The sequence below is a fragment of the Pinus tabuliformis genome, chromosome 8 (genome assembly GCF_031772625.1).
Source record: "Pinus tabuliformis cultivar Carrire ecotype Pingquan chromosome 8, CPIR1, whole genome shotgun sequence".
Taxonomy (NCBI): Eukaryota; Viridiplantae; Streptophyta; class Pinopsida; order Pinales; family Pinaceae; genus Pinus; species Pinus tabuliformis.
Window position 1 is genome coordinate 1529552402 of NC_142294.1, and position 25656 is coordinate 1529578057.

Sequence of the window (25656 nt, forward strand, 5' to 3'; positions counted from 1 at the left end):
CAACTCACAATAATACCTCAATTAGTCATCTTACAAATATATAAATTTATATAATAATAAAAAATAAGAAAAACAGAATTCTTAATGTTAAACTATGGATAAAGGATAATTTTTTTAAAATTATTTAATTTATTACTCTATATTCATAAATGAGCCTTTTTTTTAATTTATTAATACTCCATAAACTTAAACATATTATATGAGTCTCAACCTAAAGTATTACATTTAATTATTCATCAAGTACAATTTCACATTGTGAGTGAAAAAAGATATGGACTTTTTCTAACACATCCAAAGACCCACTATGGATGAGTATGTTTTTATCTTGGAACCTTAGTATTATAGAGCATTCTATGCTTATTTTGGAGTCTCGTTATAATATTTTAGCATATAGGTTTTGTATAATTTGATTCTTTATCTTAATCTCATCATAATTTCCTAATATTCTAAATTTTATATAATTTGATTATTTATTTTAGAATACCACATTGTAAAAATATTAATTTTTTCATTTTATTTTTTACTATTTTATTTAAATAAACTAAAGTAAATATTTATATCTAAAATATGATTAATTTTTTAGTTCATTTATCAAATTATTCGTTCACCATTTTAAAAATTTTAAAATTTAAATAAACACTTAATAGTAAATTTTATAAAGATGGTTATAAATAAATATCCATCAAATTTAATCGGGATAATTTTATAAAGATCGTTATAAATAAATATCCATCAAATTTAAGCCGTCTCCAAAATATCTTCAGCTGATCGTGTGACGTTTTATGAATGTTCTATTTGATTTTAATAGGAGGCAAAGGGATCTGGAAATGTCAAAAACGATATTTAGTGTGGTTGGTGAAAGACCGTTCACATAGTTATGCCACGTTAAAGTTCTTTCAATGGCAGCTTTGTATTATGTGATGTTAAAGTTTTTTTTTCATGTGAGAACATAAAACTGTTTTACTCCTTATTTTTTTTAAATATTTTACGTTATTTAAATATTTTATTTTTTAATTTAATATAATTAATTAATTTAAAATATATATATAATTTTTAATTTAAAATTCTCGATACTGAATGCGTACACGCTCACGCATTTGATGACTAAATCATAGCAATCCCTCACGGTATGCATGAGGGTCTCGTATCCGACCCTCGTATCTTCAATTGCCGTCCATGATGATCGCTACGTGATTAGGAAAGGGGCCAGCGTTAAGGAGATGGTTTCCTTGGGCTTCGTATTCCCACTCCTTTCTATCCCTGAACCCTTCGTTTGTCGTTCATTTTGGTCATTTCTTGTTGGCTTGCCGAGGAATTGCTCTGCTGTGCTCTGTAAGTTTTGGTAAGCAATTTTGCTGCAAGTCTTGGACGCGCCTCTGGTTGTTTCCAGTACTGACTCCTTGCTGTGTGCGTGGTTGCTCTTAAACCTTGGTTCGTTGGCAGTTGTGGTTTGCCTTGTAGCCGACTGGGTAAGTCATACTTCTGTTGTGGTTTGTTTTCCCTCTGCTGTTGGTTCAATAGGCCGATGTATTTCAAGTTTTGTGCTGGTATTTCTCGTTCTGGTTGGCAACTTAGTGATTGGCTTGTCTCCAGGCTCAACTCGATGGCATTCTTTAGTCCTCAGCATAAAACGCAGGGAGTCTTTCTTCTCTGTTTCAATTTGTAATTCTCTTTCCACAGCTTCTGACCTGGTTTGCTCCTTCGTCGCCGCAATTAGTCGGAACTTCGGGTGGAATGTCTCTCTTCGGCTCTCACTGCAAGTTCTCAGGTAAAGTGGATGCAATCTCCATTGGTTGTTTTCTCCACGCTCTGTACTTTCACTTCGGCAACAATATATTTTCTAACACCTGTGTGTCATTCGCTGTGCAGGTATTGAGGGTTTGCGGTTGGAGGTCTTGGCGCTGTATGCCTCGGTCTTGTCTGGTAGGCTCTGCTTCTTTGTATTTTCTTCAGTCCTCGGTCTGGTTTCAATTTAGGCTGTCTGGTCATATGGCTTAATGCTTGTCAATTTACTCACGCTATGAGTGATGCTTTATCGTTTTGAGGTCTGGACTTCCACTGTTTCGTTGACTGCCATCTTCTGCATATGGATGCAATTTTCTTTCGAAACCCTCACCTAGGGTTTGTCATTCCAGGGTCTGCGTGTCTATAGTTGTATATGAATAGGTGTTTGAAACCCTCACCTAGGGTTTGTCGTCCACTATTTGAGCGTTTACAGCTTTATTTTTGTAATACTACTATATAACTATTATACACTGGACTTTGCCATTTCAAAAGAAAAATCCTTCAGGAAAATATAATGAGATTTGGTTTGGTTTACCTGAATGACATTTGCTTTTGGTTTACTCTAAATTCGTAGCCTGAATTGCAGTTATGATTCTTCAATATGCTTGTGATGTGGTGTATGAATGTGCACGAACGCTGTAGATACACTGGCAATTTTATATGACTGTCAATTTAAATGTATGGCGGAAACTTTTGTCCGGTCGTGGGTGCTTGGCCTGTACCGACACTGTTTGTATCACTCTTGGTCTGTCTTCACTGTTTGCTTCAAATGAATTATAAACCCTTGTATTGTATCTGTTCTTCTGTCTCGTTATGAGAACTGGTGCTTTCTCTCAGGAAACAAGAAAAACAGGAATTAAACTCAATCATCTGTATACATTAGGTTGTCTGTTTAGATATTTTTCAATTGGAAAACACAATAGAATACAATAGAACATATAGATGGACAGAACTTAGTTTCTCCGCTATTGTTATTATTCGAGTGCGAGAGATACTGAACCCCTTACATGATTTGTCCTGTTACATTTATATGTTTCTTGTTCCAGTTAATGAAACTATACAGTTGCTTTTCAGTTATAGACTTTATAGTTACATGGTTATTAGTCATTCGTTCTATCCTTATGACAAGATTTTCCTCTTAGACACATTTGTATTTTTCTTTTTAAAATAATAGGACAATTATTAATCCATGACTTATTAACAACATACAAACAAATAACCTTGACTGATCAAACTACCCTTGACTAATTTAGAAATTAAGATAAAAATAAAAATCCTACCTCCTATTCTATCAACTAACATAAAGACAAATAAAAAGTCAACTCAACTCTTCGACCTAGTAGAGACCGACACCTGGTCATGGTGCCTAAGCTGGATGCTCCTGCATCAAGCTCCCGGGCAAAAGAAAATCATGACTCTGGTCCATGAAGCTAAATTCTGATTTTGAGAGTGAACTTTTGTAGTTTCCTAAAAAAAATAGGTTGGGGCAATGAAAATTATGATGGTTATGCTATTTTATGTATGAGACAAAAAGAAACATTTTGTACTCTTCGAAAAAACACAAATAACTTACTTTATAAGATTGAAGGTAGAGTAGAAAAAATTGATATTTAATTGGGTGAGGGTGAAAATGCATTTGATGTGTTTTAGTTTTTGGATTTGTATTTTAATGATTTTTTTTTGGAAATTTAATAGATCTTTGTGGAAATGGACTTCAACGTCGAATTCTAAGCTGAAATAAACCTAATAAGTAAAGACTATGTGTGGAACGAGAAACTCGATTATGAAAGTGTCCTCTTCAAATGTCGATCCTCCTTTGAGACAGACCATCTAGCCAGAAATTCCCGAAAAGCCTCCCAGAAAAATTCTGCTAGAAAAAACCAAACTTTAAAATATATTATTTTTATTAATTAAGTTTATTAAAATATATTTTTAATATAATAATAATTCATGTTAAATTGAAAATATAGAGAAAAACTATAATCATGAAAAATGGAGAAATAGAAAAAATTAAAGAATTAAAAATTAGATAAAAAAAAATAAACTAAAACAAAAAATTACTAAACAACTCACAATAATACCTCAACTAGTCACCTTACAAATAATAAGAAAAACAGAATTCCTAATGCTAAACTATGGATAAAGGACAATTTTTTTTAAACCATTTAATTTATTACTCTATCTTCATAAATTAGTGTTTTCTTTAATTTATTAATACTCCATAAACTTAAGCATACTATATGAGTCTCAACCTAAAGTTTTAGATTTAATTATTCATCATATGCAATTTCACACTGTGAGTGAAAAAGATATGGACTTTTTCTAACACATCCAAAAACCCACTATGGATGAGTATGTTTTAATCTTGGAACCTCAGTATTATAGAGCATTCTATGCTTATTTTTGGAGTCTCATTATAATCTTTTAGCATTATAGTTTTTGTATAATTTGATTCTTTATCTTAGTCTCATCATAATTTCCTAATATTCTAAATTTTATATAATTTGATTATTTATCTTAGAGTATCACAGTGTAAAAATATTAATTTTTTTATTTTATTTTTTACTATTTTATTTAAATAAACTATGACAAATATTTATATCTAAAAAATAATTAATTTTTTAATTTATTTATCAAATTATTCGTTCACCATTATAAAAATTTAAAATTTAAATAAACACTCAATAGTAAATTTTATAAAGATGGTTATAAATAAGTGTCCATCAAATTTAATCGGGATGATTTTATAATGATTGTTACACATAAATACCCATCAAATTTAAGCCGTCTCAAAATATCTTCAGCTGATCGTGTGACGTTTTATGAATGTTCTATTTGATTTTAATAGGAGGCAAAGGGATCTGGAAATGTCAAAAACGATATTTAGTGTGGTTGGTGAAAGCCCGTTCACATAGTTATGCCACGTTAAAGTTATTTCAATGACAGCTTTGTATTATGTGACGTTAAAGTTTTTTTTCATGTGAGGACATAAAGGTGTTTTGCTCCTTATTTTTTTTTTAATATTTCAAGTTATTTAATTATTTTAGTTTTTAATATAATTAATTAATTAAAAATATATATATAATAGTTTGTTGTTAGAAGATTTTATGATGGATTATATATATATATATATATCTATATCTATATATATATAATAGGTAAAAAGTCACATTTACTTTTTCTCCGCAATTTGTAAAGAGCAGAATTTTACTATTGCTAGACGTAACCATGATGTAAAAAAAATTTATTATAGATATTTTTTTTTCCGAAGGTGGCAAAACCTATCAAACTCAGGTGTCAAACCAACAGTGAGGACAACCATCTCTGGCTGCTATCCGCGAATATCGGTTTGACTCATCACCGTTATCAAGGAAAACCACGCCACCTGTAATAACCCGCTGGTGGTCCGTAAGGGAACAGGCTTTCACTCCTGCCAGATGCCTCTGGGTCTTGGTCCGATAACCTGTTTCCTTACGTCCGAGGAAGACGAGCTCTTAGCCAAGCAGAAGCAGTTTTACGGCATACTCCAGGCCAAAATTTATTATAGATATAACCATCAACATTTTGAAAAAAAATAAAATCTATTGAAAAAAAATAAAAAATTATTATCAAAAAACAATGGCGTTAACCAGAGAAAGTAATGTTGGTCACCGTGGCTCTACACATGGAAACAAAGCTGTTGTTGCTTCCACCTCATAGGAAAACACTGACCGCTTGCTACTTAGAACAACATTAGACAACACTCCCAATACTTTTTCTCTATGTGGTTTCTTTTTATCCGTTGCTTCATCAATAGCATTATGACCACGAGTGTGATCAACATAGCCAAGGAAGTATTTTAAATCTGCCTGCCCCAGGTCCCTGCTCTTGCACTGCTGCAGGCGGCTCCTTACAAGTGGGCACTCCAAGATTCTAATCCCTATTGAATTTCATCTCCTGTACTCCTTTTACAGTGGTGAAATGTTGAGCTTGACCCATCCACACCTTACATTAAAACTTAATACAAGATTCACTTTGCATTGAAAATGCCTAAATTCAAGACCATGAAAATATCTACCTACTACTCAAAATAGAGCGAGAATTAATGGATGCATTGTATAGTGATTAACATAGTAATGTGAAATTTAATTTTATTTGCCCACTATGCAAGCATAAACAATTAACGAGGCTTGAAGTAAATAATTTTGGAAAATGAAAATTTGGATTAATACTCGTTCTTTGAAGTTTGTTTTTAAACTAGACTTAAAGTTTATATATATATATATATATATGTCATTAAAATAAGTATATTATTTCATTAAAAAAAAAAGACATGATTAAAATAGGGAAAATATATTGTTCTATGGAAATTGATATTAAAAACAGAAAAAAAGAGGAAAGAAGAAAAAAAGGGATAAAAGATACAAACACTAAAATGAGGAAGTATGAGAAGAAAATTTTTGTTAACAAATGGCATGAAAAGCTTTTATGGCTTTATTTTTGTTCTTTTCAAAATAAATCCTATCCAAGGAAGTAGAACTAGAGCTTGGAATGAGAGATGCGTACTGTTAAGTCCCTATAATACTAGTGATTACCCCATTACTATTGTAGTTATACCCCTTATTAATATTGTTGTGCCCCTATTGCCCCCATATTGTTATTACTGTGCCCCATAGAATCCCTCTATTGTTATTTTTGTGGCTTTATATTATTATTGTTAGGTCGGCTGGATTATATTGTGACTCCTTAGACTCCTATATATAGAAAGGAGGTTTTTTCATTTGAATCATCAAAGAATTGTTCATTTATGTAATGTAAAGGAGGTTGCCATCTCGAAGAGGCTAAATTATAAGGCATTGATCTATCTTTTCTATCTTTTCTTGAGCTGGTTTCATAACATTTGGTATCAAAGCTTTGGATTCTAGGGTTTCGCTGCTCCAAACAGGTCTTCGTGGAATTTTCGCTATAACTTTTTTTCTGCGACGTTTCAGAAGTTGCAAAAAAAACCCATTTGAGAAGAAATTGCACTGAACCTCGGGTCTGAATTTCAGAGCTTTTCGCGCTATATTTGTGGAGATATGATCTGAGGAAGTTGGTCTTTTTGCAGACTCCTGAATTACATTCCAAACAGGTGACCTGAGGAAAATCGTCATAACTTTCTCTCTGGGGATCGGATTGAAATTTCGTAAGAAGTTACAGAAAGAGAATGGACTGTAGTTTCTTGTATGCATTTTTCATATCCAAAGGTCGAAACAGTGACTTGTGGCACATCGTACAAGTTCGCTCTACTGAACTAGTCTATAATCAAGTCACTGTGGGAGAGTTCACATAACTCTTCCTTGGAGAATCCAATTTGGGTCAGGCTTGTGGCATTGGAAAGAGGACACAAAGGGCTACTGTAGGTCACAAATTCAGAACTAGATGATTGGAAAGTACAGAGATACATCAGAGGCAATATTGAGCTCCTACAAAGTGAAAAAAAAGGTGTGTAGTTTTTTAAAATTTTTTGCATAAAATTGGTTTGAAAAATTAGTTTGAAGGAATTCAAAGGGCATAGTAAAGTATTATTATTGGTAATTGATGCCCCGAGGAAAGAAAATGCAAACACCTACTAGGCAACCTGAAAGCTCTAGCATGACCCATGAAGCAGAGGAAGAAATGCAACATGATATATCAAAATTACGAGACCAAGTGCAACAATTGTCACTTGTACAAAAAGGAACAGAATCTAAGATGGATGGTTTAAAGAAAGATGTAGAAGCTAAGATGGATGGTTTAAAGAAAGGCGTAGAAGCTAAGATGGACGATTTGAAGATAGCTCTGAAGACAAACATGGACGAATTGAAGATAAATATGAATAAGTTGCTATAAGAAATGGTCACTAAGGGTGAAAGGGTACTAAAGGAAACTCATGATGAGAACAAAAGAAATGTTAATCATGATTCCATAGACTCTAATGTTGGATCAAAGACTCACCATATTCTAAAAATTGATATGAGGAAGTTTGATGGCAAGGATCCCGCCACATGGATATTACAGATGGAGCAATTCTTCGATCTCAATAATGTGCAAAGCACACAAAAGGTACGTATGGCAACTTTATATTTGGAACCAAATCAGTTTGTATGGTATCAATGGCTTTGCTCTCGTAAACAATTTATCACTTGGGCAATTTTTACGGAAGAATTGATAGCACATTATGAGGATACAAAAAGCAACACGTTTTTTAGCCAATTGATAAGTCTCAAACAAAAGGGTTCAATAATGGAGCACATTGAGGAGTTCCAAAAATTGAACATAAGGGTAAAAGATATTCCAGAGGAGCATAGGATTGATGTGTTCATAGGGTCTTTAAAGGATAATATCTAACATGATGTTCACCTTTGGGAACCTGATTCATTAGAGAAGGCACTCAGGTCAGCAAGAAAAATGGAAAGCAAAATTATGGCAACTAGGAAGCATACCACTCACAACTATAAAGACAGAAGTGTTGTTGCCCCTAGTCTTCCACAACCTATAAGGTTGACACCACAACAATTGGAAGAAAAAAGAGCAAAAGGGCTTTGTTATAGTTGTGATAGCAAATACACTAAAGGTCATAAGTGTGCTGAGAAGAAATTATTATACATAGATTATGAAGAGGAAGAAGAAAAGGAGCAAGAAAGGTCAAAAGAAGAGGATATACTCCAGGAACAAAGCCTAAATGAAGAACAAATAAATCCGACCATATCTTGTAATGCATTGGCAGGAATTACCACTCCTCAAACCATCAAGATAGAAGGACAAATCAAGAAGAAAAAGGTAATAGTGTTGATTGATTCAGGAAGCACCCACAATTTTATTCATTGTAAGGCAACAGAAGAATTGAATTGCTTCCTATAAAAAGGTGTAGTGAAAGAAATTGCAGTGTTAGGGTTTCAAGATGGAAGTGGCCGCCCTGCTATCCATTGTTGCAAGAGGCATCGCCTCGAGTGCAAACGCGATATACAAAGTGTTAAGGAGATGGTTTATCTGGGTGATATGCGTTGGCCCCATCCCTAAACACGCAACGATCATCATGGACAACAATCGAAGATACGCAGCCCATCGTCAGATGGAGAAGAAGAGCATGCATACCTTGAGGGATTGCTATGATTTAGGCATCAAATGCGTGAGCATGTACGCATTCAGCATCGATAATTTCAAGCACTTGAAAGAGGAGGTCGCCACGCTGATGAATCTGATGCAGGAGAAGCTGGAAGCGCTGATAGAGAAGGAAAGCATGGTCACACAATATGGAATTCGCGTGCAGATACTGGGAGAGCTGAGCCTTGTTCCCAGAGCGCGTCAGGAGAGCGGCAAAAAAAGCTATGGCTATGAGCCAAGGCAATGAGAAAGTCATTCTTAATATTTTCGCTCCTTACACTTCCACTCACAAAATCGTCAAAGCAGTAGAAAATGTATGCCATGAAGCTCTAAAGTGGGAGTTGACTTAGTCTTCTTCAGATGATAACCAAGATCTCTCTTCTTCAGATAAGAGGAAAATTTCTAAAACAAAACTAGGAAACAAAAACAAAATATCATCCTTAGGTATATACTATGATATGATTGAAGACCTTAAGAAATTAAAGGCCAACATTTCCCTTTTTGAGTTACTTAAAATTCCAGTAATTCAGCAGAAAATTCAGTGACATATTGCTAAAGATTATAATTAAATAAGTCTACTCCTATTGGGAATATGTCAAGTTTTCATAAACCTTGATTTGATAGTGTTTATATTTTGAAGCACCCTTATAAGAGTTATCCTCCACAAAAGAAGAAACCATCTCCTTTCTTTCTCAATTTTGAAATTTTTAACCGGAATGTCCATAATTACATGATTGACTCCGAAGCTTCCTCCAATGCCATGTATCTTTTAGTGTGAAAGAAACTTAATGCTCATATTAAACCATCTAAAGTGAATATTGTGCAGCTTGGCAGAACTAATGTCAAGGTGGTATGAGAATTCAACGATGTTTTGATTAGATTATCTTCTGATCACAGAGTTCATCAAATAATTGATATAGTGATTGTAGACATACCAAGGACTTATGGCTTGTTCTCAAGCCAATATTGGATACAACACTTGAAAGGATACTTACAAACATATTTGATTCATCTATGGTTACCATGGAAAGGTGAACCTAATAAGATTAAGGTTAAAAGAGAACGTTATATGAAACATGTTGTTACTGATATTAATGGTTTCAATGAACCAATCATGCTTAATGATTCTTTCACTATTGACTCATTTTTTGGGAATTTTGCTGCTAAGACTTCTTCATTCACAAATTTAAAGTAGTAACCAGAACTTATGTTAGCCAATAATCTGGTAACAACTGATAATAATTCACTTGATGTCAATACAATTAAAAGTAAATAAAAAAATGAACTTTTGTCATTATATTTTGATGGATCTAAGTCAAAAGAGGGTGTTGTTGCTAGTTGTTTTCTTCTTGACCAGAAAGGTAATTAATTTTTTTTTTCCTTGTAGATTGGAATTTGAATGTACTAATACTATTACAAAATACAAGGCTCTCATCCAAGGACTTAAAAATGTTATTTGATTTGGAATTGAATGTTTGAGGGTCTAAGGAAACTAAAAAAATATTGTTAAGAAGGTACATAATTCTATACATTGTGTTTCAACTCACTTAAGGAGTTATCAAACTGAGGTATGAGATCTGATTTCTAAATTTTTAGCTTTAAATATTACTTCTATTTCTATATCTCTCAACCAAGAAGTTTATTAATTAGCAAATATAACATCTATATTAATTCCTACTAAAGTTTTTAAGCCATAATCCATTTTTGTTGAAATGATTTTTAAATTGTCCATCCAAAAAACATTACTAATTGGTGTGCTTTTAATGATTATCAACAAATAATCAATTTCCTCCACTTAGAATATAGCTTTCAGGGTGTTTTGACTGATGAAATTTCTCATGAGGACAATATTCACAATTTCTCGTTAGTGAGCAAACAACGATTAGTGGATGAACTATTTGATCTAGTAAATTCTACCCCTAAACTTGTTGTAAGGTTAGAAAAATTCTATGACTTATATGATAAATTTATAAGATTTGTTAACTGTAAAACTAATAGCTCTTCTATGCAATATAAAGTCATTAATTTGGGGGCTGAAACAAATCTGCCAAACATAAACTTGGGAACAAGTTGTACTCCTAAAGACAAATTAGATCTCATTTGTTTGTTCAAGGAAAAAAAATATGTATTCGCTTGGACATACGAAGATCTGAAAACCTTTGACCCCAATACAGATGTTTTGTTGACTCAAATGGAAAGGCAGATCTGGGTCTGGGGAATGAGGCTCAGTTTTACAGAGATCTCTATGGGGCAAGGTAGGAAACTGATTTGGCACTTCCAAGTGAATGAAATGGAGAGATTTAGACAGGTGAGGAGTTGAAGAGGGAAAGAATACCTTAGGTATCCTCTTCAAATAGTTGAAAACATCAATAACTAAACAAACCCTAGGTAGAGCACTGCAATTTCAATGGATTCATTCTACCTTTATCCTTGTTTGTTTTAGTTAAGAAGAAAGCAAGAGAGATAATGGCATACATAAAACACATATAAACTTACAATTTTCTGAAGGAAACACAATACCAAAGCAAGATTCCACATGAATCCCATAAAGTGTTGTAAACCCTGATCTATTCCTTAGCCAAAACTGCTGATATGAATATACAATGAAGCTCCAAGCTTTCTCAAAAGTCCAACCATGCTAATGACTGAAAAAACATAAGATATAGGCAAAAAACAACTCATCCTAGCCTCTAGGGGTCGAGCTCATGAGTTTAGGAGCTGTTCCAACAAATTCTAAACTGAGAACTATAAAGTAGGCAGTGGAACAACATGCCTCTAAAAACTAGGGAACTGATTCATTCAGTTGCAAACTACCTTTTCATGGATGAATCTACCTCTATGAGTGAAAATTCAACATAATTACATCAAGATCCATAAAATTACATTAAATTACATCATGAGTTTGACATTAAGAAGGAGAAAAGTCAAACTGTTAAGAAACTAGGTGAAAAATACAGTATTCTTGGTCAAACTGGGCAAAGTTTCCCCAATGCGCCGTGCTGATTTCCCTATGCATAGTGCCTGTTTGCAGCCACTTTTGGAGGCCTTCTCGGTGTCCAAATCTGCTCCAAGTGTGCTTGCTAGAAAGGTCTCCTTATCTACTTTCGAGAACAAGTGGAATTTTTGAATTTAGCCTCCATTTGCCCCTCCAAAACTGAGTTCTCCCAACACTTCTTCCTGTGTGTCAAAATAGGGGTAGTAAGATCATTTTTTGGGTGTTTTTGACCTTTTTGGGGGCTCAAAACCTATCAAAATTTCTTGGCCATTGGTAGGAATACATATTTTTCCAAGAAAAATCCAAATATTTTGAGTTTTTTTCATTTGGAGGCCTCCATCAAAAGCGAGCGCCAGGTGGCGCAACGCATTAGGCAGAAAATTCTGTGTTTTAGCCCAAAAATTTCAAAAATGCAAAAAATATCCCAAATTTTTTGAAATTTGGGCTGAGTGTTCTCCATCAAGTGTTGTGTTGGGCCAAGGAATTCTCAGCCAATATCTGAAATCTATCTTTCTCCTTTGGCCTCCTCGATGCCCTTTTTAATTTTTCCTTCAAGCTTCTGATTCTTGCCTTGTAACTTTTATTTCTCGCCATGTAATGATAGGCTATATGCCTCAACATTGTTTTCTCCCTGTTGGCCTTATCTAACAACTTTTCCAAGTGGATATTAGCTCTCTCAAGCCAAGTTTGTTGATCAGCATTGATTTCTTGCTCAAGTGATGTGAGCTTCACCTTCCTCCTTTTGGCAGCCTGCTGGTTTTCTCGTATGTTTTGAAGCTCCATAATCGTTTGCTAATCCTCTAGTTGATTGTTTCTTTGCTCCAGGTACTTTATTATCCACTTAGCTCTTTCTAAGTTGAGGGACAAAGCATTGATGTCCGCTTGTTGCTCTTGGATGACCTCCTTGAGCTTTGAGCTTTATGGGCCCAAATCTATGTCATCATCCTAAATGAGAATGAAATCGGTCTCCTGCTCAACTGAAGGCCCCTCATCATGTAAGGGCCTCTTGCCCTTGTCTTGAAACTGTTGTGTTGATGAAGGAAGTGAGACCACTTCCACCTTGGGTGGAGATAATACTCGCATTGCTGCTGCAAACAACCTGCTAGTGCCCTTTTGATAGGTGACAAACACCGGCACACTAGCGGTCTGTGTCTCATGTCCCTCCTACTGATGTGAAGGTCCACCTGTCTCATGAAAAGCTTTTGGAGGTACCCAAGGAGCCGTGAAGAACTCATGCGAAATGAAATCCTCCCATAAGATGCCCTGCAAACCAAGCTGATGTATGACCGCAATTTCGATGAGTGCAAAATGATATATACTGTTAAACTACTATTGAGGAGTCTTTTGTTGTACTAGGGTAGTCATCTTCTCAATATTTTGGCACGTGAAGTAGGGGAGATTCATCATTCTCACAGTGGTAAAGTGCATCAACAATCTGATATGATAGGCATATAGGCGAGAAAACCGGCCCTCACAGCTGAAATACTTCATTATGAGTTTCATCAAGGGAGCATATGAGTCTTTCAGGTATCGAAAAGGAAAAACTCCGCTAAGCTGTCTCAAATAACCGAGCTTGATGTATGGCTCATAATGTTCCTTGTCAATTTGCTGCCTTTTATTCCATTGCTCTTCAACATTTGGAATGCTGGTTGCTAGAGAAAGAGACTCTAGTATCAAGGTGAATGTCACACCAGCTAGAGTGGTTTGGCCATTATGTAGATGAAGCACAAACAACTGGGCTAACTCATGATGATACTGGACTCTAGCAACCATCTCATAGAATTGATAATAGGATTGGTGTTGGAAGCATGTGATAGCAAGAGGGCAGGCCTATAGCTCAGCAAGTGAAGTAGGCTCCTCTCATATATGTTTGCCACCCTTGTGAGGTCTCCTTGGTGCATGCATTTCTGTAGGAGAGTCACTGTATGTCTCTTCATCTCAGTCACATGAAGGATCAGATTCCATGCTTGCTAATGTGTGAGTTTTATTGAAGAGTATGAAGAGATTTATGGTGATTTTAGTTTTCTGCCACCAAGGGTAAGAATGTATGAGGGACTGTGAAGGGAGAGAGTATGAGGGGTTTTGGGAATATTATGACAAGTTTTTTAGGAAATAGGGGGTTTAGGGAATAGTGTGTAAGCTTAGGGACAATAATTAGGGTTTAGGGATTTTGGAATTAGGATTTGGGAAAATGAGAGTTGGGGATAGGGGTGAATGATTTTTTAGGAATATGGGAGTTAGGGAGTGAGTGGATGAATTGGAAAATAAATGGAGGAGTCAAAGAGCAAGGAAGTGGTGGAGTGAACTTGGCAGCAAAATCACAAATGCAAACCCTAGGCAATTGTTTTTGAGAAATTGCAAAGAGGTATGGTTTGAGTTTTTTCACACTAAACCACCACAAATTTTAAGAAGAACTCTTTCACTAGCAAGGAAAGGGGCTTGACTTAATTGCACACTAGAAGATTTGAGCAATTTTGGCAATTTGAGGGTGTTTATGATGAAATCGGGCTTGGTAGCTCTATGTGTTGTGCCACAAACCCAACGCGCTGCGCTAGTATAAATTTAACACTGTGGAGGGCGGCCCAATGTGTCGCGCCACTTGTATGTGCCGCGCCTCTCACCCAATGTGCCGCGCCTCCAAAATTGGAACTCTTTGCTACGATTTTGCTTCCTTTCTCCAACATGACCTTCACTTTGCTCAACCTTTCTTCGTTGAGTGCCAATGAGCTTTTCGAATTGTAAAGATGATTTATATACAAGATCTTTTGATTTTTCCTTCATAAAACCCACTTTTATAATGATTGCATTGTAACTTACTTTTTCAACTCTGTTTTTTGGACTGTTTACTTTATTTGTGCCTTTGATGAACTGAATGACTTGATTTTTTGTTTGTCTTGCAGGGGATGGAGCAGTTGAAGCTTGGAAAGGTGACCAAGGTTGCCACTGAAGTGATTTACATATAAGAGAACTGAAATTACATGAATTTATACAACAAAAACCTAAAATACGTCGTTTTTCCTCAAAACAGGGTTTTGAGGAAAAATACATTACTGAGCATGAGATTGTGAAATTTGTTGGTACTGGAACTTTATTCAACCTCCTCATGCGCCTGTTGACCGTTAGTGAACATTTTGAAGACTTTTTGATGAAAGCCTAGACCTAATGAAACTGAAACCTTAGAACTGACTCTTGCAAATTTAAAGACAAAAGGTGACTGCAGATAATCTTGATGAATGGAAATGGGCTAGCAGGTAAAGGACATGAGGGAAAATGTACAACAAGCCACTACCGTCAGATGATCCATGCTCCTAATGGGATGCATGACTGAGTGAGACACCTAATATGCAATGCAATAAGAGAATTTGATCTCTGACGGTGGGATGAAGATACTCACACTAACATGTCCCTTACTCACATCCATTCTTTTTTTCAAAACATTTCCCATACTACCAACCTTGTTAAGTAAGCAAAATTACAATGCCCTCCAACACTTCTCTCTCATCTTTTTTATCATAGAAATAAAATATTAAATACACTTTCATCATCATCATCACCACCATCACCATCACCATCAACATTGTGAGAATCCATCCTAGGGTCCTCTAAATACAAACTAAATTTATTTAATTTAAACTCAACAAGAATGGAAATAAATTATTTATAACTCAACATTTATTTGATGACAATATACAATTAAAATTTATTTACAACATATTAAACAAGTAAATATTTCATTGCAACCATTTACATAAGTAACCAATAAACAGAAGAATACATATTCCAATAGCTTGGTTAAGATGCTCCTGACTCTGTTGGGATGCTCCTCTCGACTACTCGACTGAATTTACCTCCCAGCCAACTAGGAATGATTTCATAGCCCAAGGAACCTCCACAGGTTCCCTAGCCCTCCGAGTCCAAGTCCAACTAGGTGTAGTGTGTCCAAGTTAAACAAACACTCTCTAGATCCAAGTTTTTATTCTTTCATTTATCTCTCCATTCACTCCCTTCTTTTTCTCCACATCCCTCCCCCAAAACAAAATCCTCCAAACCAAAACCAAGACCAAGGATCTCCCCCCTCTCCTCTCATCATCCTTCCCCTTTTATGTCTCTTCCTCCCATCCACCTCAACCACCTATCATTAATGTCATGACAACCCCCTCATCCTTTCATTTAGTATCCTTGACTTTTCTTACCATATCTTATTCAAAGTAGATTTGAGAAGACATTTTGGGAATAAAATATGGATATTAAATTTAGAATTCAATTGGAGAAGACCATATCTTCTCCCAAGTAGATTTGAGAAGACACCTTGGGATATGGATATTTAATTTGGAATTTAATTGGAGAAGACCATATCTTCTCAAAACTAGATTTGAAAAGACACATTGGGATATGGATATTTAATTTGGAATAAATTGGAGAAGACCATATCTTTTCAGAACTAGATTTGAATAGACACCTTGGGATATGGATATTTAATTTGGAATAAATTGGAGAAGACCATATCTTCTCAAAACTAGATTTGAATAGACACCTTGGGATCTGGATATTTAATTTGGAATAAATTGGAGGAGACCATATTCTATCCAAATTTAAATTTGAGAAGACAAGTTGGGAATTGAATAATAACAATAATAAAATTTATATCAGTAAAATAAAATTATAGTCTCACAATGTAGGTATATACCAATATTTATTGATAATTATAAGTCAATATTTCATGTCAATTAAACACTAATAAATATTAGCATGATCAGATTAAGTAGGCCATTACATACACCCCTCCTTCAGAAAACTTTGTCCCGAAGTTAGAGTGAAAAAGATACAAGGAGTTCGAAAGACGTTTGACAATAATGCATAACAAAATAGAGAGAGAGAGTTATAGTAGCAAATGTAAGTAAGTCAGACAACGATACCACTTCCCATCAAGGGTCTCCAACTAATCTTTATCCTCCTATCCTTCCTAACCTACTTATGCTCCCACCCTATGCATCCTCTGCTGCTATATATTATGGCATCGGATATACTAATCTAACCACTGATAAAACCAATATGGCGGAAGCGTCGACTATATCGACCTAACTTCCCAACAGGCAACTGACAATCATCATCACACATCTAGGGGAGCGTGTCCATCACCGCCCTCCCATGATTCCAGGTTTGGAGGTTACACAGTGGGAAATACCTCCACCCCTCCTCACAAATAGGGTGAACACCCTAATATGGACCACACTACAATGCTGGTTGGATACATGTCATCGAATAATCTAGTCAGGTAGTCTTGTCACCTACCATTTACATTTTACCTATGTCATAAGAGTGCATATCAAGTAGATACAAAATGTAATAGAACAATGTACATCATATATTTCCTCATTAGATGTCTTGACCTTCCCCAATGGAAGAGTATATCTTGGTTATCATATAGTTCTTTCCAATCTGCTAGTTAGTTTTCATTCATACATATATATAACAAATATATATATATATAGATAAGTGATCTTAAACATCATGTTATTAAGTCTAGTATCCACATGTCAATTTTGTAGTTCATATTGGAAATAAATCTTACATTAGATAAATCACATCCACTTAAGCCATACATGAAAGAACAATAACTCTGATAAGTCATGCACTAGATAAATCATAATCAAGTAAGTCATACATCAAACATTTCAATCATCAATACCTAATCCATCTAATAATTTATATAAGTAGTTTCACCTATCCAAATAAATGCATCAATATTACATAGCGTTCATACATAAATAACATGGAACTGTAATAGAGCCTTAGCATAGGTAGCTATCTAAGTCAAAATGGGCATCACAAATGCTCAAAAGGTGAGGGGTAGTCACGACGTATAGTCTCTGCATCCTCCCAGGTAGCAGATCCTGGGTTATACTTCTCCCACTGGACCTTAACCTGTTCCACCATGCGACGTCTAAGCTATCGAACCCTACAGTCAAATATGCGCAATGGTTCAACCATTATGGTTCCCATGTCCGAGATCTGCAATTCCCTCCAATACAGTTTTTGAGATTCATCAGAAACATAATGTCGTAAAATAGATACATGAAAAACATCATGATTTTTATGCAAATGGGGTGGCAGTACAAGACAATAGGCAACTGGTCCAATCTTCTCCTTGATCTAAAAGGTCCTATAAACCAAGGTGACAACTTCGTCCCTTTCCCAAACCGAATGGTGCTTTTTTTGGGTTGGATACAAATAAAAATTTGGTCTCCTACTTCATAACTTCGATCAGTCCTATGTGAATCATAATAACTCTTTTGTCTATCTTGTGCTTCCTTCAACCTTTGTCGAATTTGCCTTACGTATTCCTCCATTTCCTGAACTAATTCTGGCCCAACTATTACTCGGTCCTCCAACTTTTCCCATCTTAATGCCGTCCTACATGGCTGACCATATAGAGCTTGATAAGGAGGCATCCCGATTGAACTGTGGTAACTGTTATTATAGGAAAACTCTACCAATGGTAAATACCTTTCCCACTAAGTTTGATTATCCATGACGTATATTCTAACCATGTCTTCCATAACCTGATTTAATCTTTTAGTCTGCCCATCTGTTTCTGGATGATATGCAGTGCTCAAGTTTAACTGAGTCCCTAGTGCTGACTGCAAACTTTTCAAAAACCTAGATGTAAATTAGTAGTCTCTATCAAAAATCATCTTTGTGGGTAACCCATGTATTCGAATAAATTCACTTATAAAAACTTGTGCTACTTCAGTAACATCATAAGTGTCTCTTACTGGGATGAAATGGGCACTTTTGGTCAATTTATCAACTATAACCAATAAAGCATTGTGCCTTTGTGACGTGAGTGGCAAACCCAAAACAAAATCCATAGAAATTACCTCCCATTTAGACATAGGGATGTCATGTGGTTGTAGGAGTCCTGCTAGATGGTGATGATCAGCCTTCACTCGTTGACATTCAAGACATTTGGCGACAAACTGGACTATGTCGTGCTTCATGCCTGCTCAAAAGAAGAGTTTCTTCATGTTTGCATACATCTTCTTCACTCCAGGATGTGCACAATAGAGTGCTCTATGTGACTCTTTGAGGATGGTCCTTCTTATACCCCCTTCCTTAGGTATGTACATTCTCCCTTGAAATCTCAATAGTCCATCTGGTTCAAGGACATATCCCTCAAACTTTGGTTCTATCTGATTCCCACTCTGGAGTGATGATATAACCTTTAGATACCAACTATCTTCAAAGAGTTTCTCCAACACACGTTCCCTCAAATTGACCCTCAAGGCTACTAGGGAGAAGGTTCGTGGTCTCTTGCTTAGTGCATCAGCCACCACATTCTCCTTTCCCTTAATGTATGAGATCTCAAAATCATACTCACTCATAAATTCGCTCTACCGCCTTTGTCTAGCATTCAAATCCCTTTGAGCGAAGAGGTGCTTCAGTGTTTGATGATATGTTCTTAACTCAAATATTCTCCCAATGAGGTAGTGTCTCCACATTTTCAAAGCTAACATCACTGCTGCTAACTCTAAGTCATGGGTAGCATAAAAATCTTCATGTTTCTTCAATTTTCTAGATGCGTAAGCTATTACTCTGCCTTCTTTCATCAATATTGCTCCCAATCCTTTCTTTGAAGCATCGGTGTTCAACTTGTTGGTTATCAAGTGCTTCATAGATTCGATGGCGGCTACTTTATCTCCCTATTGGTGGTTTTCCTTCTGTATGGTTGTTACCAGCTCATAATTAAGGACAGTCACGCTGGTAATGAGGTCCCCTGCATCCCCAACAAGTGATGTGTGGTAAAATTTGAACAGAATGTTGTGGATTTCTTTGGAAAGAGTTCCTTCCCTTGGGACCCCTGTCCCTACTTGCTTCTCCTCATGTATGACCTTGATTTGCATGAATCCTTGAAGCTGCGAGTGAAGCTGCACTAGTAACCATTGAAATCCCCATTGTCGGTGCTTTGGGTATAACTCTATTTCCATATGGCGGTGGCCTCAAACTCCCCTCCCTGGGGAAGGTATAAGGGGCCTTCCCCATAAACCTTGGTTGTTGTGGAAAAATGGTTTTGTTTCCACCCTTTAAGTTTGAGTTCTCTCCAACATAACAAGCATGTTCCATAACTTCTGTAACTGAGGATGGTTTCCAGTACATCTGCACAATTGCCCTAATCTTAGGGTTCAATCCATAAATGAAACGATCTTCTTGGCACTGATTAGTATCCATGTAGGAGACATACTTGACCAATTCCATGAATCTAATCTCATATTCTTCTACCATACGATTTCCCTATACCAAAGCATGGAAGGCTCCTACCTGTTGTTCTTCATACTATGCTGGTAGGTACTTTTTCCAGAATCTCTCCTCAAATAACTCCCAAGTAACTGTGTCCAGAGTGAGGTGTAGTTGACGCTCTAAGTTACCGCACCAATTCATAGCACTATATCTGAGTTGGAATATCACTATTTTAACCTTTGAATTGGAAGTATAATACCCTAGTGCGAAGCACCTTCTCATTCATTCTAACCAGGCTTCTGCACGTTCGCTGACACGACCTCCAGCAAACTCTTGGAGCTTAATATTTTGGAGCTCCCTAGTAATGTCCTTGATTGGAGGTCATCTATCAGAGTCTATTGATCGCTCGAGATTTCCCAACCCTGATGGAGGGTTCTCTACTTCCACTTCAATTGTTTGGTGCCCTCTTAAAGTCTCCTTAATTGCTTTTAGGGAACACAAGACGAGAGCCAACTCCAAGTTATGAAATGGGTTATTTGTAGGAGGTCCTTGTGATGACCCTCCTTGACCTTGATTTCTTCACGCCCTCACCATTTTGAATTGTTCAAATATCTGTATGATACGCAAGACTTATTAGCATGACTTAGGACCTTGTCAATTCTTACTTGGCTCACACATGTTTTTCATAATGATAGGTGTAAGTTTTCCATTTGTTATGCTTGTAAACGAGTATTTCTAATATTGAGAAGATAACTGTGGATCTACCACCTCTCCCATTGCTATCTAAGCAAGTGCTATGACACACTACTAGTCACCCTCAAATATCTTTAGATATCCCTAAACAATCATCCTAAATCCATCTTACATATTTTGAGCATTCACATAAACATTAACTTACTATTTTTAATCACATTATTATAACTAGGTGTCCTCTTGAAATTCCATCAATAATGCTAGATTGTCATATATATATATATATATATATATATATATATTCTTATGTTTTCAAAGTAGGTGTCTAATGGCGTCAATCAACTCAACACTGACATTATTGTTAGGTATTTACTATCCCAATGATATATATAGAATGGCTAGTGCTACATGTTTTAATATTTCAATATTATATATTGTCTTAAAGGAGGTTCTAATGTGCTAATCAATTGGTGTTCACCTTTGAAACTTTAATCTGAATATGTTGGAATTCTATTTTGTAAACATATGCATATTAATACTATGACAATATCTAATATAACTCTATTGTGTCTCAAGAAAATTTCAAGAAGTTGCATCTAAAAAAAAGTTTAGAAATATGCATGGCATCAAGCATAATGTGAGTAACTTGTAAAAATTTCACTTAAATTCATTTATATTATTGAATATTATTAATAAATAAACAACTTGTTTTAATACAACTTAAAAGGTCAACATTCTCACTAAATCTTGTCATTATAAGAAATAATATGGCTATAAGAAAGTATATTTTCTGCAAAATAATATTTATTTGTATTAATGTTAATCTAAATTTTTAAGAAATAATCTCGATTTTATTAAAGGGACTTAACTCTATAGGAAATTACAACCTTCTTGTATACATATATAAGTTATCTTTGTTTACTAAGTCAATAATTCTTCTATCTAAAGGTTCTGCCACAATTTGCATAAATTTTGGTGGGCACTAACCTAAACTCCTATGTAAATTTATGTAGTGAATTGCGTAATTTATGGTGGGCAGTAACTCTTGGTAAACATATTTAGCTATCTAAGTGTAAGTTTGGTGGGCACTAACCTCAGTAAACTCCTATGTAAATTTATGTAGTGAATTGTGTAATTTATGGTGGGAAGTAACTCTTGGTAAACATATTTAGTTATCCAAGTGTAAAAAATGTCCCAAAGAAAAGTATTTCAACTATTTAATTCTCATTGGTGGGTCAGTTTATCATTTTGAACATGATTAATTTGAAAGGAAATCTAATTGCCATATAGAAAATATCCTTTTACAAAAAAATTGTGAGTAATTTTTATACTAACAATCTAGTTTCCGCATTATTGTCCTAACATTATAGTTTTCACCTCAGAAAAAATATAGTACACAGAGAGACATTTAATATAGGCTATCTAATGTGGTTGGGTTTTAGAATGAATTAATCATGTTTTGTTGGTGAGGTATAATTGTTTTCACGAAATGAGATTTTGACATTACTCTTTATGCATGTCCAAAAGCTCCAACTCACCATACATATATAGAACACCAGGCGAGGAGATTAAACTTATCATACATACATGCACACGGTGGGGAAACAATAAGCGACGAGATTAAACTTATCATAAATACATATTGTTCTTGTTGTGTTGCAGACAAATGCAAGCTTCTTGAATGCTAATGAATACTTGAAGTACACATTTCTCATTCTAAGCTCTACTTCTACTTCCTTGGATAGGATTTATTTTGAAAAGAACAAAAAATAAAGCCATAAAAGCTTTTCATACCATTTGTTAATGGAAATTTTCTTCTCATACTTAGTCATTTTAGTGTTTGTATCTTTTATCCCTTTTTTTTTGCTTCTTTCCTCTTTTTTTTTTGTTTTTAATATCAATTTCCATAGAACAATATATTTTCCCTATTTTAATCATGTGTGTTTTAAAAACAAACTTCAAAGAATGAGTATTAATCCAAATTTTCGCTTTCCAAAATTATTTACTTGAAGCCTCGTTAATTGTTTATGCTTGGATAGTGGGCGAATAAAATTAAATTTCACATTACTATGTTAATCACTATACAATGCCTCCATGAATTCTCACTCTATTCTGAGTAGTAGGTAGATAGTTTCTTGGTCTTGAATTTAGGCATTTTCAATGCAAAGTGAATCTTATATTAAGTTTTAAGGTAATTTTCCTAACATCTTTATATCAAACTTTGATTAAAAATTATATATATATATATATATATATATAAATTAATTAATTATATTAAATTAAAAAATAAAATAATTAAATAACTTAAAATATTTAAAAAAAAATAAGGAGCAAAACACCTTTATGTTCTCACATGAAAAAAATCTTTAACATCACATAATACAAAGCTGTCCTTGAAAAAACTTTAACGTGGCATAACTATGTGAGCGGCCATCAATTCGGATACGAGACCCTCATGCATACCTTGAGGGATTGCTATGATTTAGTCATCAAATGCGTGAGCGTGTACGAATTCAGCATCGAGAATTTCAAGCGCTCGAAAGAGGAGGTCGCGACGCTGATGAATCTGATGCAGAAGAAGCTGGAGGCGCTGATAGAGAAGAAGCTGGAGGCGCTGATAGAGAAGGAATTCGCGTGCAGATACTGGGAGAGCTGAGCGCGTCAGGAGAGCGGCAGAAAAAGCTATGGCTATGAGCCAAGGCAATGAGAAAGCCATTCTTAATATTTTCGCTCCTTACACTTCCACTCACGAAATCGTCAAAGCAGTAGAAAATGTCTGCCATGAAGTTGTGACGAGGAGGATTTAAGTTCATGAAAAATACGAATTCGCTGACAATGGTTTTGACGGCCAAGAGGACGAAGATGGTGCAGCATCCGAAGAAATTGATGGGCTTCAATCATCAGTCACGGCAGAGGAAATTGAGCGTCATCTGTACACCGCGAACTGTGGAGAGCCGCCGCTATTGATCCGAACTGGGCTCAGTAACTTTCTGTTATGGCAGTCTTCTTTCACGTTCCTCTGTGTGACACCCGTTCTGTGGCCAGAGTTCTCGTTCAGGCATTTGTTGAAGGCCATTCTGGACTATCAGAAAGCGGGAGCATCGAACAGTACTGGTGCCGCCATAGTACTTCTGTGTTTGCAGGTTTACCTGTCACGGCCTTGTTTAACTATTCTATGGGTTTTCTCAGTTTATTCCTAAAAATAAATTAGTCTCTTCTCTGGGTTTTCTTAGCCTGTCACGGCCTTGTTTAACTATTTTATGGGTTTTCTTAGTAGTTTTTTCCTAAAAATAAATTAGTCTCTTCTATGGGTTTTCTTAGCCTGTTCACGGCTTTGTTAGACTATTCTATGGGTTTTACAAATTTTAAGTTAATAAAATATTACAATACTTCTTATGAAACGCATTATTGCTAGCCAATAAAACATACAATAATATTTATGAAATACATTTAGTTTATAGTGTCTCATTTATACATGAACTACAATAATAATTTTAGATTATCTCATTTATATATTAAAAAACATATTTTAATTAAAAAGAAAACTTGTATCACATCCCAACAAAATAAACCAAAACTTAGAAATAAACTGCCCAGTGATAATGTTTAAACAGTTAGATACAACATAATGAGATTTAATTGTTCCCCAACACTTTGTCCAGACATTTATAACTTTTCTCAAAATGGTTAAATGCTATCAAAAATAAAAGACAGATAACATTATACATCATATTTGTTGTAGAATAAGCTTCTAGACTCAATAATAATCCTATATATATTAACTTTAAAAAGAAACTTGGTGAGATAAAGAAAAAGATACTAATAAAATATTAAATAAACATATATAAATATTATACATAGATTCTATTATGTAAAAAAAAATTGTGGAAGATTGAAAACAATAAGCAATTGGGCCCTTAAACATTATATATATATATATATGGGGTAAATTTGAGGTATGGTATAGAGTTTGTGTTTGTGTTGTGCTGTAAGAAAGTGGTAGTATGATGTTAATTTGGTAGTTGAGGTTCTTTTGAGATTGTCTTGAAATCACAAAACCCAATTATATTGCAAATTGGGTTAGGGTTGTGCTTGAGTGCTCAAGTTACCACATTTATATTTGTTGCTTCATTGCTCAATTTGAGAGTGACATATACATAAGTTAATGCTTATGGTTAAAAAGACTAGGTAAATCTTTAAAAACATCTAATCTAAATTTTGACATCAAAATTTTATTTTTAGATTTTTCGTGGAAAATTAATTCCATAAATTCCATTTTAAAGGAAAGATTCTACTAACATTCAAGGGTTTCTTTAAAAATCACTCTCATGTTATTATTGGGTGGAAAGTTGTTAATTTTAGTTTTATTTCTAGAAATTGCAACAATTAATATGTTGTAATGTTAATGGAGAAAAAATTTAAAGGGCATAATTTTCTATGTGCATGTGTATGAGATTGGTCTATTTTGCTTTCACCATTTTTTATTTTAGATTTATTTTACTTGCTAAAATACTAGAAGTGCTTTTATTCAATGACTTTGTAGTTAATAAATTTAGATCAATGAATTTACTAGGCAATAAATTGTCAATAGCCGAGTTTAGTAAATTTAACATGGTTTTAGAACTTGCACTCTTGAAGGGAGGCCAATTTCAAGGTTTTGCACATATTAGCCAACAGTGAATTGGTGGTCATTCTTCAAAGGGAAAGAGGGAGGACATACCAATCAAGGGTTTGAGAGAAATTATTTTTTTGTGAGTGTTTTAAAGGGCCAAAACATATATCCACAGTGATTTACAACATAGGAGGTCCATATGTGTTATTGTTGTTGTACGATACACCTC

The 25656-nt window shown here is 34.9% G+C and overlaps 1 pseudogene; it reads left to right on the forward strand.

Annotated features, from left to right (window-relative positions):
- Positions 1–1133: 1133 nt before the first annotated feature.
- Positions 1134–24015, forward strand: LOC149241753 (dehydrodolichyl diphosphate synthase CPT3-like; annotated as a pseudogene).
- The last annotated feature ends 1641 nt before the right edge of the window (positions 24016–25656 follow it).